A 26,452-nucleotide genomic window follows, 5' to 3' on the forward strand; every position below is an offset into this window, starting at 1 on the left:
CCACCGTAATTTGTGGAAAGTGCTGTATGTCCCTCAGAAAGCACGAATTTGAATGTTCGTTCACACGTGGTGTACTATCTCCTTCAGCATGATAATGCTAGAACACACACGAGCGTTGCGTTGCGACATCTGTAAAAATCCGGCGCCATGGGTTCACTATCATCAGTCATCATCCAAAACTTAAGGAACACCTTGGACTGCACTTTTATAGTGATGAAGTGATGCAAGCAGAGTTGAGGTTGGGGCTCCGTCAACAAAGTCAAACATTAGACAGAATGGTATCAACAGATTTGTCTCTAGTTGAGAGAAATGTATTCGTTATCAAGGTAACTATGATGAGAAATAAATATGTAGGCATAAAGAATAAGGATATAGAACGTTAATAAAGTTTGTCTTGTTTACAAAACTTCTAAAGTTTTCATATTAAATGTTCGGTGGCATTATTTTTCAGCACGCAGCCCTAGAACAGAATGCTCAAAAAATTTTTATCTTATTGAAACAGAGATGGCAGAGTAACAGTGCTAAAATAGTAGTTTAAAGGGCTACGACGTGTTGCCCGCATCTCGTGGTCGTGCGGTAGCGTTCTCGCTTCCCACGCCCGGGTTCCCGGGTTCGATTCCCGGCGGGGTCAGGGATTTTCTCTGCCTCGTGATGGCTTGGTGTTGTGTGATGTCCTTAGGTTAGTTAGGTTTAAGTAGTTCTAAGTCCTAGGGGACTGATGACCATAGATGTTAAGTCCCATAGTGCTCAGAGCCATTTGAACCATTTTTTAGCTACGACGTGTTCCGTCCGGCTCGCATGTGCCTAGCTGTAGAACGTTGTAGCTAAGGAATAAGGGACTGAGATAAATGAATCACTAAGACTCTGGACCCGAAATCGTGAGAGCAGCAGTTCAAATCCAGGTCCACCCGCCATTCATATTGTGGTAGTTTTGGAAGGTTTTTCTAAATCGCTCAAGGTAAATGCGAAGTGGTTTTTGTTTGAAAAGGATACGACTTGTTTTTTCATCCTCCATAGTAAATCAGAGCTTGTCCTCCGTATGACATCGCTGTCATCGTAGCGGCAATCACTAATCTTCCTTCCTTCCATCCTTCCGAATAAGAAGAGTCCAGTGCCTTATCCGCTGTGTTGCTTCGAACTATGGTCGAAACAGTTCTACGGACACCTTTATGGCAGAAAAATTTTAACTGGAATTTATCCAACTGACATTAATGATCTTGGCTAACAGCAATTTGAAACTTGTTGTCAGACTATTACACTCTTCATGTCATTGAGACATTGCCTCATAAAATGTAAACTGTGTGCGTACTTTCCCAGGCCACGGTTTCACTGAAAAAAGTCAGTCCAAGCCAATGGGATATGCTCATAAAACAACGCTGTTCACGCAATGTTCCACCAGTATTAGCAGATTATACGGAAAAGTAATGCCCAACAAATAAGAGAATAGTAATTTTTTTAAACGTGGGTTCCGAGTTAGCCTCTGGTCCGACGAAAGACTGAAGCTTTGTCAGCAGGCTTCGGGACGGATGAGGCCCTCGCTGAACTCAATGTTTTACTCACAATGGCCCTTGTTATCACGAAAGGGCGGAGAACGAAAACAATAATGCTTGTTTTTTCAGTATGAACTTTATTTGCTCATAACTGTTTTCGGACAAATGGTACTTAATGAGTTTCTCTCACAGAAAAAGTCTTATGTCATTATGTCAACAATAAACGAAATTCCGGGAACGAAAAGCAACCTACAATCAATTAATTGAACTCGGAGATATATTTTGCACTCTAAAGATGCACTTGAAGTAAGAAGTTCTGGGTTGTATGAAGCGATCATGATTGCTGCTAAGGTTCTATGTCACTCATGACGTTACGTTACTTCAGTTTTTAATAGTGTATATTGTAGTGGTACTATCATTAAGTCATTAGAACGAAAAAAATGAAAAGAAAGCTGGTTCTTATCGCCCGTCTCACCGTTATGAATCAGATTTAATCACTCAGGTAAAGGCCGAGCAAAGCAAACAACAAAAATTGTCTCAGTTAATATATGGGAACATGAAGATTTTGAACATATCATTATTCTGAAACTGTACAGTAATGATCAATTCTGAAAGCCGATCTAATTCAGTGTTTGCGTGATAACGTAGGAATCGGTGACCTTTTTAGCAAGAAATCCAACAGATCTTCAAGGTAAATGACGATAGGTCAATTGAGGAACTGAACACATTCTGAGAGAATAATCACCTAACGGAAGCTAAGGTAGTCGTTTCTTCAGTGAACAAACATTAAGTGGGAGGCAAGCACGCGACATAGTTAATAATATCTGGAAAGTCAGTTCTTCGTGTCCAGACGCATATCGCAATTTGCATGAGATATATTCTCATACGTGTGCTTTCATCTGACGGAGGTTTAACCGATGATCCAAATTATAAACTCGAGCGGTATCTTTCGCAGGCATCCTTTTCGGCCAACATTGTCACAGATCTTGAGAACGAAAATCATCTTCTATATTCAGAGTAGATACGGCTCACATCACTGGACGTATTATGCTTTTTAAACGTATAGCATAAGAATACAATTTCAATCAAACAAATCTCCAGGTTGCTACTAGAATGGCAAACGTCGATGACGGACTGTCAGTGCAGTGAATCCTTTGATGTTCGGCCGAGAGGACAGATAAGCGAGTCGTGGAAAACACGGAAGCGTCAACACGGGATTTCTCGGTAACGGTAGTACCAATGAAATGCGAAGATATCAAGCCGGTCACGTTCCCATGCACTCGTCTTCCGTGCGTGTGGTGATCCCTGGAACGATGGAGTCGCCGAAAACATCCGGCTCAGGCAGGAAGTATCTGTTTCCGAGGATTTTTTATAACACTTCTTTTTCTAGTTCTGATCAGTGCTAACTTCTGAACTGTCAGACACGTTTTAGTGGACATTATAATGGCGGGTGTCACACTTCGCCCTTATGAGTGCTTGAACTCTGCTGGGGACGCTGTCAGTGAGGTTTCTGAATGTCTGAGTAGGAATGGCAGCGAAGTCGACGTTCTAACTCACCCAAAAAGTGTTGTATTGGGTTCAGGTCTGGACTCTGGGCAGACCAGCCCACTTCGGAATTGTTATTGTCCACAAACTATAGCCTCGAAGATACTGCTTTATGGCCGGCTGCACTGTCACGCTTATACAAAAGTCATTGTCTCCGAACAGTTCATCCACTGTATGTGTGGTGTCACCGCCAGACACCACACTTGCTAGGTGGTAGCCTTTAAATCGGCCGCAGTCCGTTAGTATACGTCGGACCCGCGTGTCGCCACTATCAGTGATTGCAGACCGAGCGCCGCCACATGGCATGTCTAGTCTAGAGACTCCCTAGCACTCGCCTCAGTTGTACAGCCGACTTTGCTAGCGATGGTTCACTGTCTAAATACGCTCTCATTTGCAGAGACGACAGTTTAGCATAGCCTTCAGCTACGTCATTTGCTACGACCTAGCAAGGCGCCATATTCAGTTACTATAATTACTTCAAGAATGTATTCTGAACAGATAATATTGTGAATCACGTACCGTCAAGAGCGACGTTCATCATTAATGGATTAAAGTTAAGTATGAAACTAACTGCGTCCGCTTTCTGAATTCTCATTCCTTGTCATGTTCCAGACCTCACGTCAGTATAGTTCTTCCCTCCTCACGCCAGCCTGCGTGAGCAAAAACGCGTGCATTTCGGCCTCCACTCCTAACACGATGTTGGCTCTTCTACCAACACAAAAGCATGTAGTACACAATGGTATAAAACTTTTTCGTATCCATCTGCATTTAGCATTTTCTGGAGATCACTAAGTGGACTACATCCTAACTACGAAAAACACCTCCAAGCCACTATACATGATGGCAGGTAATGTTCTTCAGATGTTCACCAAACCTGAACGCCTCAATCGGACTGCCGCAGTGTATAGCGTGATTCATCACTCCAAATCACTCGCTTCCAGTCATCCACTGACCAGTGGCATCACCCTTTACACCACCCCAAGTGTAACTTAGTGTCGACTACAGAATGTGTGGTCAGGAGGAAATGCTCAGCCATTGGACCCCATACTTTAAACTCCCTACACGCAGTCATTGAAATAGGCGACTATTTACTACCATCCTCTGCAGTGCTCGACGGCCCGTGTCCATCAGTACACGAAGTCTTCCTGCCCTTGGTTTATATACAGGGTGGTCCACTGATAGTGACCGGGCCAAATATCTCACGAAATAAGCATCAAACAAAAAAACTACAAAGAACGAAACTTGTCTAGCTTGAAGGTGGAAACCAGATGGCGCTATGGTTGGCCCGCTAGATGGCGCTGCCGTAGGTCAAATGGAAATCAACTGCATTTTTTAAAATAGGAACCCCCATTTTTTATTACATATTCGTGTAGTATGTAAAGAAATATGAATGTTTGAGTTGGACCACTTTTTTCGCTTTGTGATAGATGGCGCTATAATAGTCACAAACATATGGCTCACAATTTTAGACGAACAGTTGGTAACAGGTAGGTTTTTTTAAATTAAAATACAGAACGTAGGTACGTTTGAACATTTTATTTCGGTTTTTCCAATGTGATACATGTACCTTTGTGAACTTATCATTGCTGAGAACGCATGCTGTTACAGCGTGATTACCTGTAAATACCACATTAATGCAAGAAATGCTCAAAATGATGTCCGTCAACCTCAATGCATTTGCATATACGTGTAACGACATTCCTCTCAACAGCGAGTAGTTTGCCTTCCGTAATGTTCGCACATGCGTTAACAATGCGCTGACGCATGTTGTCAGGCGTTGTCGGTGGATCACGATAGCAAATATATTACAACTTTCCCCACAGAAAGAAATCCGGGGACGTCAGATCCGGTGAACGTGCTTCGACGACCAATCCACCTTTCATGAAACATGCTATTCAATACCGCTTCAACCGCACGCGAGCTATGTGCCGGACATCCAACATGTTGGAGGTACATCGCCATTCGGTCATGCAGTGAAACATCTTGTAGTAACATCGGTAGAACATTACGTAGGAAATCAACATACATTGCATCATTTAGATTGCCGTCGATACAATGAGGGCCAATTATCCTTCCTCCCATAATGCTGCACTACACATTAACCTGCCAAGGTCGCTGATGTTCCACTTGTAGCAGCCATCGTCGATTTTACGTTGCCCAATAGTGCACCGCTGTTGGTGAATGACGCTTCGTCGCTAAATCGCGTGCAAAAAATCTGTCGTCGTCCGGTAATTTCGTTTGTGCCCAGTGGCAGAACTGTACACGACGTTCAAAGTCGTCGCCATGCAATTCCTGGTGCATAGAAATACAGTATGGTTGCAATCGATGTTGATGTAGCATTCTCAACACCGACGTTTTTGAGATCTCAAATTCTCGCGCAATTTGTCTGCTACTGATGTGCGGATAAGCCGCGACAGCAGCTAAAACACCTCCTTGGCCATCATCATTTGTTGCAGGTCGTGGGTGACGTTTCACATGTGGCTGAACACTTCCTGTTTCCTTAAATAACGTAACTATGCGGCGAACGGTCCGGACACTTGGATGATGATGTCCATGATACCGAGCAGCATACATGGCACACGCCCGTTGAGCATTTTGATCACAATAGTCATACATCAACACGATATCGACCTCTTCCGCAGTCGGTAAACGGTCCATTTTAACACGGGTAATGTATCACGAAGCAAATACCGTCCACACTGGCGGAATGTTACGTGATACTACGTATTTATACGTTTGTGACTATACAGCGCCATCTGTCACAAAGCGAATAAAGTGGTCCAACTAAAACATCCATATTTCTTTATGTACTTCACGAATATGTAATAAAAACGGTGGGCTCCTATTTAAAAAACGCAGTTGAGATCCGTTTGAGCTATGGCAGCGCCATCTAGCGGGCCAACCATAGCGCCATCTGGTTTCCCCCTTCAAGCTAGACGAGTTTCGGTCTTTGTAGTTTTTTCGTTTGATGCTTATTTCGTGAGATATTTGGCCCGGTCACTATCAATGAACCAACCTGTCCGTTCCTTCGTGCTTCCGCTTCCCACCCACTTGGGTTAGAAAGGTTGAGATGTTACTCAGATGACATCCAGTGATTTGCCCAAGTTCTAACTGAACTCTCCTGACTGGCCCTTTCTGCTAGCTATCACTGCTTCTCTGCTCACAACACAATATCCGCTGTCCCCTTTTATACTGGTGGGTCCGCATCTCGTGACATCAGCTGGGCACTCTGCGTTGCATAGGGGTGTCCAAATACTTTTTATCGGGTCACTCATAAAAAAAGGGGCACTAATTTTTTAAAATACACCCTGTATGAAGCTCTGGTTTGTGTCAATAATAGTGAAGCTTAATTTACAATTCTTATGACTTTAGAGATATTCTGTTACGATAGTGACGGAATACTATAAATAATTTATATTCATGTTTCTGAACGATTCCGAAGACCTGCCTGTTATTACTCAGACCCAGTGCCGGTGACTGTTTCCATGGAGATGTGGACGCTTGCACCTTACGTTGTCCAGATACGGCTGTACTTAGCCGTCTGCACGAGTGCCTTTACTGCTGAATTTGTCCTCTCATACGGTGTCAGCCGTAACGACTGCGCATGTCCCTGTCTGGCCGTAACAGTTCATTCTTGAGCTGCCGCTTCACTCCGTAAATTTTTCCATCGTTGCTCGTTAATCTCGATTTTATGCGACTATGTATGTCAAAGTATGAAACGGTTGGTTAAAGAGTATGCTGCCCTGCAGCTAGTTTACGTTCTCCATACACATCCATAATCTGCTACCACGTGTGGAGTGCATGGCAGAGGGTATTTCCTATTGCAACACATACAGGGTGATTCAGTACCCGTTACCTCGGTGTTTTATGCATCCCGCAACATCTTCAAATATCACGCACAATATTTTCATATTCTCTCATTCGCTACTATTACGCCTCCAGAAAATTAATGTTATTAAATTTTGTATTCGGATGCGTTTTTGTTAGTGACTTTAGTTTTCGAATTGTTCAAGAAAAACGTACGAAAGTGACCTTCTAATGCGTTTTCCTTGAATATCTTTGCAATTTAATCAGTAAGAATAATTTGCTACAGGTGTTGTCCTCTGCATGCTGGGAATTATTTTTATTTGACTGTGCGTACAGAATTGTTATAAATTATTGAGCGATACCATATACTTTTAACAATTCTATAATGGTGACATGATTTCAAAGGGACAGATTTGAAGTTTTTCATTGATCTTGGAGAATTATATTCTAACACCAAATGTAAAATGATGGGTATCTACGTAGTCCCATTCTTGCCAAGTCCTCTCAAGGAGGTACAGTGGGGTGTTGATCACTGCTTTGGCAAAGTGCCTTCTAGATAGTGGGAGTGACTGGCGTAACGCAATGCACACCAGATGTAACATAAGGTGACTCTGCGACTTTTACTTGGTTCTTTCTCTGACTCGTTGAACGTAACGCAACAGACGCATTTTTAAAAATGAGTCAACGTAATGTCGCAACATAACGTGCTTGCCTTAATTGACCCTTTTCACTCCACAGTTATAATTTTAGCGAAGCTATACCTATCAGGAAAACTAGAGATTAACTGACTTGTAGTAAGTCTAGATTATAACAAATTTAGGAATCGGACTCAACCAGCTAAACGTGCAGCAGTCTGACAACGAGTAAACGTTCGTAACTCAGGTCAATAACTATGACTCCTCCCCGCAAAAAATTGCAGAGCTCGAAATAACGTACCTGAGAAGCCTTTATCGAATCAAACTTTATGGAAAAAAATAACAGCTGCCACACCCGCAAACGAAGTATGTCTCGTGCAGCGCCATGCCAGCCGGTGTGGCCGAGCGGTTCTAGGCGCTTCAGTCTGGAACCCGATCGACCGCTACGGTCGCAGGTTCGAATCCTGCCTCGGGCATGGATGTGTGTGATGTCCTTAGGTTAGTTAGGTTTAAGTAGTTCTGAGTTCTAGGGGACTGGTGACCTCAGATGTTAAGTCCCATAGTGCTCAGAGCCATTTTTTTCTAGCGCAATGCTGATAGACGTAGCAGATCAGTATCAGTTCGAGAACCTTGACATGTAAAAGCAGCATGAAGGAGCGTTTGGCCGATCTGGGCACCAGATTTCAGATCAATGAGGGACCGATAATTTTACAGATCAGTGCAACGTTATGTAGTGAATAGACGCAGGTATATTTCGATTCAGCGAGCTGTCAGAACCCAGGTATGACCGGGCAGGCACCAGCGAAAAAGATTCCTTAGTTTGTGTGGGATGTTGTGTATGTCTAGTGACGAAGCAGGTCTAAATTGGAACTGTGGGTGTTCATGTGTGTAGGTATGACGTTCTTCTTGCTTTGTTATGTCCTTGTTCAGCTGGAGTAGACGGTGGTTTCTTAATACAAGACAATAAGACTAGATCAAACAGAAACTGTCTCCTGAATGAATATCCTAGCCCAAATAACTCAGGAGGTGGAGTGACCAGATGGATCCCTCAACAAGAGTTCAACAGAGCAAGTATGAGATGTTCTCCGAAGGCACATTGCTGGTCGCAGCCACGTTCTGCTCACCGTTGTCCCATTGAAAGAAGTTCTTCGTAAACAATAACATGTACTTCCGACAGTTGCCGTAGTCATCATCGTCATATTCGGATAGTAAGGGCTGTCTGCCGTATTTAAACATTGCCAGCTCGAAACAAAGTTTCACGATTGAATCGCCATCTGTTACAAGGCAACACAAGTCGTGGTTTTGATTCATCTTCATTTGCATCTAACTGACTACTCTGCAATTTACTGACAGGGAGTTCAACGAGACACGTTCAAGCTACAGTGCGACCATAATTAAACTTTCGCTATTGCAGCCAACGTAGACGGAAAACTATTTACCGTATGGGTACCAAACTTTGTAGGAATGATGTTCAGACTGTACGCTGCAAGAACTGCTTTATTAGTAGCGTTGACGTCATGACTTACCGTTACGTGCCCGTACTGGTACGGCGACGTCGGGTGAAACACAAGCTTTGTAAGGTGTCAGGCAAATCCAACACCTTCCATGAAAACCCTGACATGATAGCAAATCCAGCAGTATGTCACATAGCTCCGAATAAATCGTGACATTAAATTAACCAAAGTAATACGATCAACGAGTGAGCAAATGGAATACCACAGAGTAACACAAGAACGCCTAAATGCATGTCATACCTTCCCACCGTGAAACAGACGCAGTTCTGAGGGGAGAAACGAGAACAGAAGCCGAGAGCAGAGTCGTGTAGGCTAGGAGGCCCTACGATAAGGGACGGACACCCACGTCGCCAGCCGACCGCCAAGAACACCCTCCAGCCCATGATAAAAGATAGAGCCCTCCAGAAGAACAGTATAGATCTTACAATAACCCTAAAAGGGCCACACCAGCTGCAAGTTTTAGCGTGAGACTATACGCATCTCAGTTACGTTTCAAACGTTAAAAACATTGCCCCACCACGAAAAGGATAACGTTTCTCATTTGGATAGACAGAATTTTTGTAGGCAGAGCTTAAGGTTAACATTGAGACCCTGATTGGTCAGTTGAAAACACAGCCAGATACCTTTTTCTTAAACCAGCTTCGGTAAATTGTAGTAAGGAGAAGTTAGTGAGAGATGCTTTCGAGACGGCGAGGTGTGTGGAGCTGCGTCGCCCGCCGCCCCCTGATACTGCCTAACCAACGACAAGGTAATGAACGCACGCGATGCCGCATAAGGCTTCACTCAGAACTGCAGAAGTCTCATCTGTTACATCCCCTTTTTACGTAATACTAGTGTCGATCGTCAATTAAAGCTCATGGTATTCACATTTGCTATTAGAAGTTAAAATCTGAAACGCGATGATTTTTCTGTTATATAATTATTGAGAAGCCACATCAGCCACTGTAATTTACAAGTTAAATAAGTAATTAAAGATAACTGAGGGTCACTGTAGACCATTTTTGATAGCTTTCTGCTTCATGAAACTTAATTTAAACCTAGATTATAGATACGATATGGCATAGGTCACCCTTCAATCCATTGTAGAACTTGGAAACCCATTCAGGGAATATTCGTTCACATTTTTGTTGAACGCAGTTGGTTTTTATCATCCTGTATTAAAATATTTTCTTTTATCAATAGTGCAATTTATAAACAATGTTTTGTGAGTAGAATGAAAATTCCAATGGTAAACTTAACTGCTTTCTCGATGTTATTTTACCAGCTAACTAAAAATAGGAAAGCCTTGAACCTCTTCCACTAAATTTAGTTAGTATTAAGATTATTTTACAGGGAGTGCAGTGGAGCTGACGCTGAAATCATTAAGTATTTGAATATATCATCGCTAGTCTCACTGAACTTTTCGGAACTCTACATGTCATATGTGGTCTGGCGTCTCCTTACCAGCAACAGGTCCCAGGTTCAAACTAGTCAATTCCCTAAAAAACACGCTCAGAACGTCGTTGCGCGAAAGTGGTAGGGAGACACGACTTAGAACAAAGAGACACCACGCAGAGTGTTAAGAGCTTCAGCTGCAGACAGCGAACATGAATCTGCAAAAGGTGAGCGGGGCTTTACTGGTAAAGCTGTTTTCTCAAAACAACAGCAATAGTGCTGCTGCTCTTTTCGAGTATCGACGAATTAAAAGAATATAGCGAAGTCCTCTTTCCGCATTAGGGCTGAAGAACACGATTCGGAAGTTCGTGTTAACTGGCTATTTGGGAACTGATCCTGGGAGAGTCCGACGGGAAATAGTGCCATGACTGAGAATGCTGAACGCAATGTGCGAACTTCAAGTAACCCACGAGTTGTGTCACGACAGCTGAACATTTCATGGTCAGTTTTTCGGAAAGTGCTGGTATGTGTAGTGCGGTTCCAGTCTGTCATGGATGCAGATGATCGTCATATTGAGCGACGTTTTTGACCCTGAACGTAAACATGGTACGCAATTAACTAACGTTACCATCTCATGTGCAAACTGAAATGTGTTCCTTTCAATGGTTTATTCGTTATTTCGCTTCCACATGTCCCTACAAATGTTTCAAAAAAGTTTTATTATCCTACGATCACTCGTTTTCCATGGACATCCTTTCAAGTAGCGTAAGTTTAATTATATCCACCCCACATTTTTCTGCCGTTCCACTCTAAATTGGCGAGCGGGAAAAACGAATAAACAAAAACCTTTCCGTGCGAGCTCTGATTTTTCTTGTTTTAATACAATGGTCATTTCCCCCTAAGTAGGTGGGCGTCAACAAATTATTTTCGCAATCGGAGTGGAATGTTCGTGATTGAAATTTCATGAGAAGTTCCTGACTCAGCAAAAAACACCTTTACTTTGATTGTCACCCCGATTCATGTATCGTATTCATGGCACTCTCTCTCCCTGTTTCGTGATAATACAAGACGAGCTGCCATTCTCTGAACTTTTTCAATGTCCTCCGTCAATCCTGTCTGATGTGGATTCCACATCGCGTAGCGCTATTCCGGAAGAGGACGAACAAGCGTCTCTTAAGTGGTATGCTCATCTTCAAATGTTACACCAATAAATCCCAGTCTTTGGTTCGCTTTCCTCACAAAACTACCTACGTGATCGTTCCAACTGAAGTTATGCGTAATTGTAATCCCTAAGGAATCCTTTGAATTAGCAGCCTTTATGTTTCTAGAATTTGTTGTGTAACTGATTCAGCAGACGTTCGACTGGTGGTGGAAGCGAAAACCAGTGCCTATCAAAGTAATTGCTGTCGCCTGCAGCGAAGTGTGTGCTGCAATTCGATTTTTGTGTGCAAAAGGATCTAAAGCTGCTCAAATTCATCAGGAGTTGTGGCTAGTCCTGTAATGGAGTACAGTAATAAGTAAACAAGACGTTAGATAATGGTGTCGAGACTTGAAACCTAGTCCTGTGCATCGGCATTATGAAAGGCAGAACGGCAAGGTTCAGTATCCAAACCGACGAAACCATACAATATGTGGACCAATGGACCGATACCTATGATTTGATTGACTGGTGCCCTAGCTGACGAATTTCCTTAGCCGGCCGGCGTGGCCGAGCGGTTCTAGGCGCTACAGTCTGGAACCGCGCGACCGCTACGGTCGCAGGTTCGAGTCCTGCCTCGGGCATGGATATGTGTGATGTCCTTAGGTTAGTTAGGTTTAAGTAGTTTTAAGTTCTAGGGGACTGATGACTTCAGAAGTTAAGTCCCATATTGGTCAGAGCCATTTTTGAATTTCCTTAGTTCGACGGGACGCATCACTATTTACGCGTCTGTTAGGAGAAGTTGTGGTACAGCAAACTGCGTGTAAGATACGCGTTCACAAACCACAGCTCGTTTCAAGGGTAAGATCCATTATCTCCATTGGGTTCTTTTCGACCACCCACCCTTCAATCCTATCTCATACCCAGCGACCGTTACCTCTTCTTGCACTCGAAACAATGACTTGGTGGTTAATGGTTTGAAGATGGCAGGCTAAAAACCAGGTTCCTTTCGTCCACAAGTTCAAATCCCAAGTGGATAACTTCTGCTCAGAGGGGGTGGAGAAGCTGGTGCACGTTAGGTAAAGTGTTTAGGAGCGAGCAACGGTGACGTCCAGAAGTGAAGTAGGATTGTAGGAAGTCACCGACAGCAGGTATTCGACGAACATTGTGTGATCGGGTCTGGTATAGTGGAAGAGCGCGTACCTCGAAACCGAAATGGCTCAAATGGTTCTGAGCACTATGGGACTTAACTTCTGAGGTCATCAGTCCCCTAGAACTCAGAACTACTTACACCTAACTAACATAAGGTTAGCCGAAGCAGGATTCGAACCTGCGACCGTAGCGGTCGCGCGGTTCTAGACTGTAGCGAAACCGAAATGTCGCTGTATCTAATCCTGGTCGGATCAGAGAATTTCCAGTGTGCCTTTAACCCAGCCACCACCTCTCAGCGAAGTGAAGATACACCAAGAACGACACGTGATTCGGATTAGACATTAAACAGTACTGCCCCTGAGGTACGTTAGGGACATTTCAATTAAGACGTCAAGGATTAACTTTCAAGGTACTAGAGGGAGCTGTAGTGAGTAAAAACTGTAGGGGAAGGCAGAGGACGTTGGTAACGGAGGAAAGACTGACGTCTCAAAACTGACACGTCCATTTCACATCAGAGTTTTTTATTCGAAAATTTATTTCTTTGTCTGGAATCATATTTCACATTTTACTTTCGCCTCGTCACACTTTCTACAGGATGACTAAGTTTATTCCGTATTAGACACAATTTTCTGAGTTGCTGTTTTTATGCTTTTTCGTGTTTTATGGACAACAGTAAATATGACGATTCGCAGTTACATTGCACAAGTCGTCGCAGAAAAAATTTGACTGACACGAGGAAATAGAACGAAGCTGTAGCAAACCGATGTGCTGTATTATCATGAAATGGCAGTCAAATTCCACGAGGCGTAAGCAAACGTATGGCTTAGTTTCATACACCAGTTTCACACGTGATACAGAGGAAGAAGTCGCTGGGTTTGCGGACAGCACGCATTAGACAAAGAGTGGACCAGGAGGGGAGCGCATTACCAGAGCTGTGAGGAGGGTCTGGGTTGACGTGACGGGGAAGCTGGGGTCTCCCCGCAGGGGGAGTCGAACGAGGGCAGGCAGGCTCGTTGTTCAGCACGCAGAGCGCCGCCGCCGCTGCCGTCTGTCTCTGTAATGGCCCCTCAACTACGTTTCATAAAACGCCGGCTATGAGGTCATCATAACGGCGATGGTTACTGCAGTTAATAAGTCCATTAAGAAAGCTAGGAATGTTTTTATGCTAGAAAGAACAGATAAGCAGTTGTTAGGATGGACATCATTCAGTATCCCAATTGTGACTGTAGAAGAATTACAGGCAAATATTAAACGGATCGCGCTCTGGAAAAGTTTGTGCTGAGTAAGGGAGTTAAGGAAAGGAAAGGCCCACTGTGGTAGCAAAATTATGAAAAAGCTGAGGAAACAGAGACTGTAGCACTCTCGGTTTTGTGGCTTCCCGGTTGGCCCAGCAGCATAAATAAAAGGATGGAAACGGTTGATTGAGATGACAGTCCAATAATTACTCATTCACTGATGTTGTTGTTGTTGTTGTCTTCAGTCGTGAGACTGGTTTGATGCAGCTCTCCATGCTACTCTATCCTGTGCAAGCTTCTTCATCTCCCAGTACCTATTGCAGCCTACATCCTTCTGAATCTGCTTAGTGTATTCATCTCTTGGTCTCCCTCTACGATTTTTACCCTCCATGCTGCCCTCCAATGCTAAATGTGTGATCTCTTGATGCCTCACAACATGTCCTACCTACCGGTCCCTTCTTCTTTTCAAGTTGTGCCACAAGCTCCTCTTCTCCCGAATTCTGTTCAATATCTCCTCATTAGTTATGTAATCTACCCATCTAATCTTCAGCATTCTTCTGTAGCACCACATTTCGAAAGCTGTTAATCGTCCATGTTTCACTTCCATACATGGCTACACTCCATACAAATACTTTCAGAAACGACTTCCTGACACTTAAATCTATACTCGATGTTAACAAATTTCTCTTCTTCAGAAACGCTTTCCTTGCCATTGCCAGTCTACATTTTATATCTACATTTTATATCCTCTCTACTTCGACCATCATCAGTTATTTTGCTCCCCAAATAGCAAAACTCATTTCCTTTTTTAAGCGTCTCATTTCCTAGTCTAATTCCTCCAGCATCACCCGACTTAATTCGACTACATTCCATTATCCTCGTTTTGCTTTTGTTGGTGTTCATCTTATATCCTCCTTTCAAGACACTGTCAATTGCATTCAACTGCTCTTCCAGGTCCTTTACTGTCTCTGACAAATTACAATGTCTTCGGTGAACCTCAAAGTTTTAATTTCTTCTCCATGGATTTTAATTTCTACTCCGAATTTTTCTTTTGTTTCCTTTACTGCTTGCTCAATATACGGATTGAATAACATCGGGGATAGGCTACAACCCTGTCTCACTCCCTTCCGAACCACTGCTTCCCTTTCATGTCCCTCAGCTCTTATAACTGCCTTCTGGTTTCTGTACAAATTGTAAATAGCCTTTCGCTCCCCGTATTTTATCCCTGCCACCTTCAGAATTTGAAAGAGAGTATTCCAGTCAACATTGTCAAAAGCTTTTTCTAAGTCTACGAATGCTAGAAACGTAGGTTTGGCATTTCTTAATCTAGCTTCTAAGATAAGTCGTAGGGTCAGTATTGCCTCGCGTGTTCGAACATTTCTACGGAATCCAAACTGATCTTCCCCGAGGTCGGCTTCTACTAGTTTTTCCATTCGTCTGTAAAGAACAGATAAGCAGTTGTTAAAGATGGACATCATTCAGTTTCCCAATAATGACTGTAGAAGGATTACAGGCATACATTAAACGGATCGCGCTCTGGAAAAGTATGTGCCGGGTAAGGGAGTTAAGGACAGGAAAGGCCCACTGTGATAGCAAAACTCGGAAGATTCCGAGGAAACAGAGACTGTAGCACTCTCGGTTTTGTGGCATGCCGGTTGGCCAGCAGGAGAAATAAAAGGATGGAAACGGTCGATTGAGATGACTGTCCAATAATTACCCATTCACTGATAAGAATACAATTTTAAATTGATTGAACGATAAGTTACACTGGTTAAGTTCATAAATAAAATAGTTGCAAAATCGTTAACGGCAACAGAAGGAGAATATTTCGTTTAAAATTTATTGCCGTTTCCAGTATCATAGCATAAAACAACAGGCTAGTGCACCGAGCAATTAAATTTATGAGTAGCGTTACACCAAGACCAAAAATAACGAGACAGAGAAGAAAATGTTTAAACTTTAGCATTGTGTTCAATTTTACGACAAATTCGGAACAGCACTAAGACAAAAAGCATCAATATTCACTTTGTGTACATGAGAATACGAGTAATTACCGCGAAGACAATTATTAGGAATGAGGCTTCCCATAGCAGGAGCGCGCGTTTCCAATGAGAATGGCGCCGTCCCCTAGACCGGTGGAGCTGGAGGGTCAGTCTAGCAGCATATACAAGACGCAAGATATCCCACAATAGCGAACATGAAACAACTTTGTGTTAGCAGTGGAAACAACCGTACCTTCTACACTGAAGCGCTAAAGAAACTGGTACAGGCATGCGTATTCAAATACAGATATATTTAAAGTAGGCAGAGTACGGCGCTGCTATGGGCAATGTCTATATAAAACAAGTGTCTGGCGCAGTCGTTAGATCGGTTACTGCAGCTGCGGTGGCAGGTTATCAAGATTTGAGTGAATCTGAACGTTGTGTTATAGTCGGAGCACGAGCGATGGGACACAGCGTCTCCGAGATAGCGATGAAGAGCGGATTTTCTCGTACGACCATTTCATAAGTGTACCGTGAATATCAGGAACCCATTAAAACACCAAATATCCGAATCCGTTGCGACCGAAAAACGTCCTACAAGAACTGGACCAACGACGACTGAAGAGAATCGTTCAGCGTGACAGAAGTGCAACCCCTCTGCAAATTGTTGCAGATCTCAATGCTGGGCCATTAACAAGTGTCAGCGTGCGAACAATTCAACGAAACATCATTGATGTAGGTTTTCGGAGTAAAAGAAAAAAATGTTCAAATGTGTGTGAAACCTTATGGGACTTAACTGCTAAGGTCACCAGTCCCTAAGGACAAGCACACACACCCATGCCCGAGGGAGGACTCGAACCTCCGCCGGGACCAGCAGCACAGTCCATGACTGCAGCGCCTTAGACTGGAGTCGAAGGCCCACTTGTGTACTCTTGATGACTGCACGGCACAATGCTTTACGCCTCGCCTGGGCCCGTCAACACCGACACTGGACTGTTGATGACTGGAAACATGTTGCCTGGAAACATGGTGTTTTAAACGAGTCTCGTTTCAAATTCTATTTAGCGGATGGACGTGTACGGGTATGGAGACAACCTCGCGAATCCATGGGGCTTGCATGCCAACAGGAGACTTCCGCTGGCCACCAAACTCCCCAGACATGAACATTATTGAGCATATCTGGAATGCTACCGAGCGAGGTGGCGCAGTGGTTAGCACACTGGACTCGCATTCGGGAGGACGACGATTCAATCCCGTCTCCGGCCATCCTGATTTAGGTTTTCCGTGATTTCCCTAAATCGTTTCAGGCAAATGCCGGGATGGTTCCTTTGAAAGGGCACGGCCGATTTCCTTCCCAATCCTTTCCTAACCCGAGCTTGCGCTCCGTCTCTAATGACCTCGTTGTCGACGGGACGTTAAACACTAACCACCACCACCATATCTGGAATGCTTGCAACGTTCAGAAGAGATCTCCACCCCATAGTTGTCTTATGGATTTATGAACAGCCCTAGAGGGTTCATTGTGTCAATTCCCTTCAGATATTAGTCGAGTCCATGCCATGTCGTATGTTGCGGCGTTTTTGCGTGTTCACAGGGGCTCTGCGCCATATTAGGTGGGTAGGCAGGTGTACCAGTTCCTTTGGCTCTTCAGTGTATAAGCAACAAGGTACCGCTGGAGCAGCCACACTGCACACTTACGGATTACTCATAACATAGAAAATCTAACGATCCGACGTTCACTGAACCCATTAACCCATACAAGCTCCGTAAGGTTACAGAATAAACACAATATACTGTGGATCCCCGTGAACATAACCGAACACTAACACATCGTTTACCGTCATAGTTGTGAGATACAGTATGTAGCAAGACAGCTGTCCGTTTAAAAAATACATTCGCACAAGGTGCATAAGATTATATGACACACATAGAAGTTTGGGGGCAGTGAACACATTAATTATTAATCACTAAATCGGCGCAATGGGTAGTTCTTAACTACTTGCGGTATCGTGTTTAAGAGATTACCTGTTCACCGACAATACAATTCTGTGTATAGGACGTGAGCAGAAGATAGCCACGCCGTCAGCACACTCATCAGCCTTAGGTTACTGTACCTCCAAACGACTCACCTCGGCTGATTCACAATAAATCCTTGGATGCGAGCTGCCTCGTACATAATGCGCTGTCATCTTGCGATCCAGCCGCCGAGCACAACCACCTTCCTCGAGGCCCAAATCAATGTCTGACAGGTCCACAACGTCTCCGTGACGGGCAAGTACAACAACAGACCCGCTTTCCACTCAACGGTCAGGCCGCCGAGCACAGCTTCTTCGTGGCTACGCTGGTCGCCAATGCCCCTAAGCACACCGCGCTCACGCTGATAAACCTCGTCTGTCCAAGGAGAGAAACAGCTCTCGCCAGCGGTGAGCTATAAGCAATGGTGGCAACACGGAAGGCCTAATCGATGTATTGCTACATACGGCACGGGTTCAAGAAACAATACCGAAATGTCGACAGGCAAAAGCTAGTAGAAACGAGTGCTTCTGGAAATGGATCTACGCGCGAAGCATATAACTTCCACCATCATACGTTACCGAAAGTTCTTGCCAAATACCCGAGTAAATTCTAGTTCTAGGTAAAAATTACTAAGCCGCTCGTAGGCTTCTATTCAGTCATTCGTCGACAAGTCTGGTGTGGTACACAAGACAATAAAAGCAAATCTGAAGTTTTAAATTTCGCGTTTTAAAAATCATTCACGCAGTAGGATTGTACGAGCATACCGTCGTTTCAGCCGGCCGCGGTGGCCTAGCGGTTCTAGGCGCTTCAGTCCGGAACCACCCGACTGCTACGGTCGCAGGTTCGAATCCTGCCTCGAGCATGGATGTGTGTGATGTCCTTAGGTTAGTTAGGTTTAAGTAGTTCTAAGTTCTAGGGGACTGATGACCTCAGATGTTAAGTCCCATAGCGCTCAGAGTCATTTGAATCATTTGAACCGTCGTTTCACGGTCACACAGAAATCTGTGAAGCGTCCGAATGGGATACCAACTTAGTTGCTCGGAAAGTACACTGGGACATTGGCCCCTTACTTAGTTTGCATTTATCGCGAATTTCTCGCCCAGTTCAAAGCCTCAAATGACTGGAAAAAAGGGCAGGTGACTCCTATATGTGGAGGGTTAAAGAACGGACTCACAAAATTACAAACCATTGTTAACATCGGTTTACTGCAGAATTCTTGAAATGTTCTGAGTTCGACCATAATAAATTTAGTTGATGCAGAGAGGCTTTTGTCCACAAGTCAGCACGGATTTAGAAAGCATCACTCGTATGAAACTCAGCTTTCCCTTTTGTCGACTATATCCAACGAACCGTGGACGAAGGGCAGAAGGCAGTTCCATATTCCTAGAAGGCCGTGCTGAAAAGTAATACCTCGGAATTATACGAAAAATCTTTAAGCTTTTTGAACTAAACACATTTTACTAACGTTCTACATGTTTATTTTTCATGTTTACAAATTTATTTCGCAACATAGTCATCCGGGGGATGAACACAATTCTTCCACTGAGAGACAAAAAAATGGTTCAAATGGCTCTGAGCACTATGGGACTTAACATCGATGGTCATCAGTCTCCTAGAACTTAGAACTACTTAAGCCTAACTAACCTAAGGACAGCACATAACACCCAGTCATCACGAGGCAGAGAAAATGCCTGACCCCGCCGGGAATCGAACACACTGAGAGACAAATTTGTTGATGCCGTCACTGTAGAATGTTTGACTTTGTTGACGGAGCCACAACCTCACTTCTGCTTGTACCGCTTTATCACTATCACTATGTTTTGGAAACAGATGGAAATCGGATGATCCCAAGTCGGGACTGTACGGAGGTTGATCGATTCCCGAGAACACAAGGTGTCGGATTGCTGCAGATATCGCAGCGCTCATGTGTGGGTTTGGCATCGTCATGCTCAAGGACAAGGTGATCCACGTGTGGAAGAACGCTTTGAATTCGTGCTCTCAGTTTTCTGAGGGTTTCTCACTCACCGACTTAGCTACGTCACACACCGCCATGTTACACGCCGAAATTCCGATCCCTCTAGCGGCAGAGGGTTGCAACTTGGACAGATAAGCGGGGAAGTGGAGCGAGTAACACGCATGACACACACTGAAGCGCCAAAGAAACTGGGATAGGCATGAGTATTCAAGTACAGAGATATGTAAACAGGCAGAATTCGACGCTGCGGTCGGAAGCGCCTATATACGACAAGTGTCGTCTGACGCAGTTGTTAGGTCAGTTACTGCTGCTACAATGGCATGTTATCAAGATTTAAGTGAGTTTGAAACTGGTTTTATAATCGGCACGCGAGCCATGGGACGCAGCATCTCCGACGTAGCGACGAAGTCGGGATTTTCCCGTACGACCATTTCGCGAGTGTACGGTGAATATCAGGAATCCCGTAAAATATCAAATGTACGACATCGTTGCGGCTGGAAAAAGACCCTGCAAGAACGGGACCAACGACGACTGGAGAGGATGGTCAACGGGCAAAAGTGCAGCCCTTACGCACATTGCTGCAGATTTAAATGCTGGGCCATCAACAAGTGTCAGCATGCGAACCATTCAACGAAACATTATCGATGTGGCTTTCTGAGTCGAAGGCCCATTCATGCATCCTTGATGACTGCACGACCCAAAGCTTCACGCCTCGCCTAGGCCCGTCATCACCGACATTAGGCTGTTGATGACTGGAAACATGTTGCCTGGTCGGACGGGTCTCGATTCAAATTGTAACGAGCGGATGGACGTGTGTGGGTATAGAGGCAACCTCATGAATCCATGGACCCTGCATGTCAGCAGAGGACTGTTAAAGCTGCTGGAGCCTCTGTAAGGGTGTGCAGTTGGAGTGGCATGGGACCCCAGATACGTCTCAAAAAAATGGCTCTGAGCACTATGGGACTTAACATCTATGGTCGTCAGTCCCCTAGAACTTAGAACTACTTAAAACTAACTAACCTAAGGACAGTCATCACGAGGCAGAGAAAATCCCTGACCCCGCCGGGAATCGAACCCGGGAACCCAGGCGTGGGAAGCGAAAACGCTACCGCACGACCACGAGCTGCGGACTGATACGTCTAGACACGACTGACAGGTGACACGTTCGTAAGCGTCCTGTCTAATCACCTGCATCCATTCATGTCCGTTGTGCATTCCGACGGACTTGGGCAATTCCAGCAGGACAACGCGACACCCCACACGTCTGGAATTGCTACGGACTGGCTCCACGAACACTCTTCTGAGTTTAAACACTTCTGCTGGCCACCTAACTCCCGATACATGAACATTATTGAGCATATCTGGGATTCCTCGCAACGTGCTGTTCAGAAGAGATCTCCACCCCCTCGTGCTCTTACAGATTTATGGACAGCCCTGCGGATTCATTATGTTAATTCCCTTCAGTGCTACTTCAGACATTAGTCGAGTTGCAGCACTTCTGGGCGCTCGCGGTGGCCCAACACGATGTTAGGCAGGTGTACCAGTTTCTTTGGCACTTCGGTGTATAATACCTCAAGCAATATTAAGAATGGGATAAAAAATTCGGAGGTATTATTTTTCAACACGCCCTCTTAGATTCCCTGCAAGCGTTTGACACAGTGGCTCGCTGCAGACTGTTAAAGAAGATCCTAGAATGTGTACAAGCGATATGGTGGAATAAGTCGCTAGATTCGCGGACATATCACTTTAGACAAAGAGCGGCCCATATTCTTAAGTAATAGACGGCAAGACGTCGCTCTCGGCGACGAGTGTTCATCAGACAGTAGGATATCGTCAGGAATGCTACAGAGAAGTGTGGTTGGATCGCTCTTCCTCTTTATATAAATAAACGATCCGACAGATAGGGAGAGCAGCAATGTGCGACTGTTTGTTGATGGCGCTGTAGTGTGCGGGAAAATGACATAGCCAAAATTTCTGCTTAGTGTGATGCATGGCTCTAAATATGGAAAATGTAAATTAATGCAGATGAGTGGTAAAAGCAATCTAGTAATGTTAGAATGCAGTATTGATGATGTGCTGCTTGACACATGATCCATCCTTCCTCCAGTCCTGTGTATCATTCACATTTCTGTTATTCCTCAATAATCTCCTACTTTCTACACCTCCCGAATTCTGATGCTACTGCTTTCCTACACTTGCACACTATGCTTTGTACACCCTCAGCGATCTCTCCACCACATTATCTCCTGCTGCTACCAGTGTCTACTCAAGATGAACACTCTCAATGCTCAGGAGATAATTTGAAAACCACCCCCAGCTTTCTGTATCAAGGCCACTACCTCACCATTCAGAACATCAATTCCAATTATCACAATAAAATACTTAGCAGTAACTGCGGTTCGTAAATTATCTCGGAAGCCCAGCCTACTAATCGTTCAACGGAAGACAACTGCGAAAACTACAACTGCTAACCAACAGACGTAGGGCTTGCTTTAAACTTACAAACCCGTGATGTGATTTATTGTATCCTACGTCAGTATAGGCTAAATTTCATCTCCATCAACGTCCATCACTTCCTCCAAGTCTTCGAGTGCCGTGCGTTCCCACCTTACTCCATTACTCAGATTCTCCTATAGAATCCTTTACCAGCTCATGAAGCTCCCCTTGCTCCTTGTGTTGCGGATTGGCAAGACAGCCAACCCACTATAAGGAAGCCGAAAGGCACGCGTTTAAGCTCACGCAGGCTAGCGTGAGGTCTGGAACAGGACAAGGAATTGAGACTAGCAAAAAACGTACGTAGCTTCTGGAATACTTAACTTTAATCCATAATTGGTGAACATCGCTCTTGACGGTACATGTTTTACAGCATCAATAGTAACTTGTAATGGCGCCTTGCTAGGTCGTAGCAATTGACGTGGCTGAAGGCTATGCTAACTATCGTCTCGGCAATTGAGAGCGTAATTTGTCAGTGATCCATCGCTAGCGAAGTCGGTTGTACAACTGGGGCGAGTGCTAGGAAGTCTCTCTAGACCTGCCGTGTGGCGGCGCTCGGTCTGCAATCACTGATAGTGGCGACACGCGGGTCCGTCGTATACTAACGGACCGCGGCCGATTTAAAGGCTACCACCTAGCAAGTGTGGTGTCTGGCGGTGACACCACACCTTGTCCACACTCAATACGGTTTTCTACACTATACATCCCGGATACTGAGTGCCAATAATACTTTTCTCCCCTTTAATTTCTAACTTCTGTGTCCTAACACAAACCCTAACGCATGACACCAGCTCATACTTCCCAGCCCTTTTGGTCCAGTCTCATGCGACCACAGAACAAATATATTTTACGCTTTCTTAACTTTTTCTTTTTCTGTTACTAGTCATTCCTGTAAAGTGAAATACAGTGATTATTTTGAATATTTATGGCACCATGCATAGTTTTAACATTGTAAATGTATTTCTATCATTTTAAAACACTTGTTAATATCCATTATTTTTAAAAACTTATATCAGTTTTTCTGTTTTAAAATTGTGCGACCGAAAAGCGGAATAGTGAGTCACTGTAAATCCATGCACAAGAGAGTGAAATAGCAGTAAAGGGATAAAAATTTAAAAAATACCGAACTAAGTTTTTAATGATTTCCGTACATTATTTCGGATAACTGTTAAAATTAATGGTACAACCTTCATCTGTCATTTATTTTGCACAGTTCGCTACTAGTTTCGGTCAATGACCATTATCAAGCTTAGATGTCATAAACGGCAGGAGAGTTCAAATTATTATATAACTTTCCTGCCCTTTATGCCAGATAAGCTTGATCATGGTCACTGACTGAAAACAGTAGCGAACTGTGCAAAATAAATGATGGTGAAATTTTCAAAATTATTTGGTGGCTGACTATCCCAACCTGCAAGCATATATAAAAGCGGTCAATAACCCAACATGGTCGCCACCGATCCATTATCCAGAATTGTCTGAATTGGTGCATAGCTTCTACTGACATCAGAGTCAGAAACACATAAAAACCTAATGTAAGTCTTCTACTTCCACGGACAAAGTTAGTTAAAATAAAGGTTTTTTGGGTACGCTGCCCCACAGCATTGTGAAATGAGTATGACTGGATAAAACCGACGTTTCGGCCTGGATGGTGGGGTAAATCTCATGGGAATGGCGAAAGTAGGAAAGGAAGTGTGGAGGGCTGGGTGACACCCAAAAGGAGGCGAGTGTAACCGACGCCGAAACGTCGGTTTTGCTCAGTGGAAGTTATTTTGCGCCACTATGCTGCACCATGACCAGACACCTTTTATAGTAAGTAGAGAAATTGTGACTGTAGGCTTTCCCGGCGTAAACTATTGATGAAGGTTTCTCGGGTCTCCAGTCTGCCGAATTTGCCGAGTTGTTTAGATGTAGAGCCCGTTTTTGCACCTCACTGTTAGAGTACGTGCTGCAGTCGGCCCGTTCCCACAGATAGGCTGGTAATGTCCCTGCCAGTTGTAGGTGGTGTGTGAGGAGTGTGTGCGCATTCCTATCAAGCTCCTTCAGAACGAAATGAATGCGCTGCCTTACTAAGGCCATGCCTGCTCGTAATATCCGGTCGGTCTTCTTAGATTTTACTGGATGTCGAATCACCGCAAACCTAGGTAAGATGTTCTCGTCTCGACAGCGTTGTAGGAAAGCCAGTGTGCTGAGAAGTTTCGCTTTCCTGGTGCGTTCTTTCTGTAGCCGTTTGAAGCTGCAGACCATTTCCTCCCCGTAGAGGTGTCGTATATGTGACTGTAGGCTTTCCCGGCATAAACTACTGATGAAGGTTTCTCGGGTCTTCATCAGTAGAGAAATTAGTCCACCTTTGTATAATGACAGTAGGTGTTAATTCTTCTTCTATAAGGCCTATTGGAGGCGTCCGTGCGTGGAAATCGTATGACGCTGAACTGAATAAATTATACAGGGTGATTCAAAAAGAATACCACAACTTTAGGAATTTAAAACTCTGCAACGACAAAAGGCAGAGCTAAGCACTATCTGTCGGCGAATTAAGGGAGCTATAAAGTTTCATTTAGTTGTACATTTGTTCGCTTGAGGCGCTGTTGACTAGCGTCAGCGTCACCTTTCTTCGAAGGTGCTACTGTAACTGGACTACAGTATCTGGAGATGTTAGAGAATTGGCTGTTCCCTCAGCTCGAACAAGAAGCACAACAATTCATATTTAAGCAGGATGGAGCGCCACCACATTGGCACTTATCTGTCCGTAACTACCTGAACGTCAACTACCCGAGGCGATGGATCGGCCGCCAGGCAGCCCGTGACAGAGCACTTCATCACTGGCCTCCAAGAAGCCCTGATCTTACACCCTGCGATTTTTTCTTATGGGGGTATGTTAAGGATATGGTGTTTCGCCCACCTCTCCCAGCCACCATTGATGATTGGAAACGAGAAATAACAGCAGCTATCCAAACTGTTACGCCTGATATGCTACAGAGAGTGTGGAACGAGTTGGAGTATCGGGTTGATATTGCTCGAGTGTCTGTAGGGGGCCATATTGAACATCTCTGAACTTGCTTTTGAGTGAAAAAAACCTTTTTAAATACTCTTTGTAATGATGTATAACAGAAGGTTATATTATGTTTCTTTCATTAAATACACATTTTTAAAGTTGTGGTATTCTTTTTGAATCACCCTGTATATTTGTGTAGGTCGTGCTCAAGAGCATTCTCGGACTAAATTACGTGTGTGTTGATGCAAATTAGTTTGAGAAAATAGATTCACACTATTCTCAGTACAAGCAGAAAAGAATTGTAACTGCAACCGAGTTGAACTGAGAAATCGCTGACTATCAAATCTTTCTATCGGGCGTAGAACTGTACTCGACTAAAATGACTTAACATCAGATAGTAATTTAGTTCTGGAAGTAAACGAGTATCTATTAAAAGTGTGAGGAAAGAAGTGCATCTTTCCGTGGCCTTTGCTTGGGTCCCTAATAACAGTCACTAGCTTCGTTATTTCCTTTTTTGTTTCTACAGGTCTAGGCAACTTGAAAAGAAGATTCCTGAAGTCATGTAAGCAACCATCTATGTCGCCAAACTCACTTTTTCTCAGTAAGGACCCAGGCGGAGAAAAGCGTTTGATATTTATAGGTTGTAAAATTATGACCAGCTTACCTTCGTAAATTACCTGTTTTAATCAGCAGCTTCCGCGTGAAATTTTTATCATACCGTCAGTTGCTTACACTTTTTTAATTCGAATAGCAAAATATTGTGATCATATTTCCATTTAGAGACTTTTTTATGTGCACACAGTTAAAACATTTCAAGTTTTCATGAGTACAGAACCCCAATTCAGAAAAAATGGATTAATTTTTTTTAAAAAAAGTGTTACTTTTACCAGAAAAATTGTGTATGTAGTATGAAAGGCTTTCTCTTCGTTAATGTGAATTCTCGAAGCTGCTGTATGAGGCTTCCGTGAAATACCTCAATAACTTAATAAATTTTTGATATAATAGGAGAAGAATATCACTACATCGCATACGTAACGCCCTCATACGGAACGATAATTAAGACAGAAGTTCGGCTTGTAGCTATAACGTGTAGATGTCTCG

General features: G+C 43.9%; 1 protein-coding gene across 1 annotated transcript in view; it reads left to right on the forward strand.

Annotated features, from left to right (window-relative positions):
• The window catches only part of LOC126456090 (uncharacterized), an 891,834-nt gene that overhangs the window by 191,390 nt on the left and 673,992 nt on the right, over positions 1-26,452 (forward strand). The window lies entirely within an intron of this gene.

This window comes from Schistocerca serialis, chromosome 2 (genome assembly GCF_023864345.2).
Source record: "Schistocerca serialis cubense isolate TAMUIC-IGC-003099 chromosome 2, iqSchSeri2.2, whole genome shotgun sequence".
NCBI classification, from domain to species: domain Eukaryota; kingdom Metazoa; phylum Arthropoda; class Insecta; order Orthoptera; family Acrididae; genus Schistocerca; species Schistocerca serialis.